We start from the raw sequence: 1,251 nt of genomic DNA, 5'->3' as shown, positions 1-1,251 counted from the left end.
TATTCGTCTAATTTGTTACAGTGTTACTGGTCTAACTTGATACAGTGTTATTAGCCGAACTTGTTACAGTGTTACTGGTCTAGCTTGTTTCAGTGTTATTGGTCTAACTTGTTACAGTGTTATAAGTCTAACTTGTTACAGTGTTACTGGTCTAACTTGTTACAGTGTTATTAGTCAAACTTGTTACCGTGTTTTTTGTCTAACTTGTTACAGCGTTATTAGTCTAACTTGCTACAGTGTTATTTCAGTGATAAGTCCAACTTATTATAGAGCAATTACAATGATAGTAGTGTAAGTGATTACATTCACTGTGTCAATCATTTTTTACATAAAAGGTTTCATACAAATAGGTTATTAGAAAAATTCACTGGCAATCACTGTGTGGACTGTATTACGACAGCAACTGAAGCTGTTTATTGAAGTGGTCAAGCGGTGAAATGATGCAATGAAGGGATAGTCTCTGGGTTATTAAACAGTATGTCCCATTGCCTTAGGGATCTCCCCTCCCTCGCTCCCTTCCCCATTCCGTCATTCTCCTTTGAGCCCGACATTGTCAGCACTTTCTTTACTTTGCACTTTACTACTAAGCAGGTGGAGCTAATCCATCTGCTTTGCCCTTCAGTTATGGTTTACCGTCCGAGGGACTGGACACAAGTGTCTGCGATAATCCCTTAATTAGGCGATGATGGACCATTCATTTAGTATGCAAAGCTGCAGATCTCCCCTCCCTTCCTGTCCGAGCGCTGGTGCTGTGCTAGCGGTGGCGCGCGGGGCCAGCACTAATGATCTCAGCAAGTGGCAGCAATCCATTGCAGCGCGGCGGCGAGCAGCACATTAATCTTGCGGGTGATCGGGTTGATGGATGACCCCGGCCCAGAAGCCTCGGCAGATCCTACCTTAATTATGCTGAGGGAGCCGCACCTGGGAAGGCACAGGGGGCAGGGAAGGGACTTCTGGCAACGCTTGGAAACCAGCGACTCTCGCAGTCCTCAGGCAGAGCAGGCAGCACTGGGTTCTGTATTCTGTAATATCAGTGTAATAAGTCAAACTATTAACACATTATTAGGTTAGACTAATAACACTTTAATAACATTGTAATAAGTTAGACTAATAACACTGTAATCAGTTCTGTAATAAGTTAGACTAATAACATTGAAAACTTTTGACTAATAACACTGTAATTAGTGAGACTAATAACACATTAATATGTTAGACTAAAACACTGTCATAACACTGTAATACGTAAGACTC

The sequence above is a fragment of the Zeus faber genome (genome assembly GCF_960531495.2).
Source record: "Zeus faber genome assembly, chromosome: 11".
Taxonomy (NCBI): domain Eukaryota; kingdom Metazoa; phylum Chordata; class Actinopteri; order Zeiformes; family Zeidae; genus Zeus; species Zeus faber.
The sequence above is the reverse complement of the archived record's forward strand: the minus strand, read 5'-3'. Positions refer to the sequence as shown.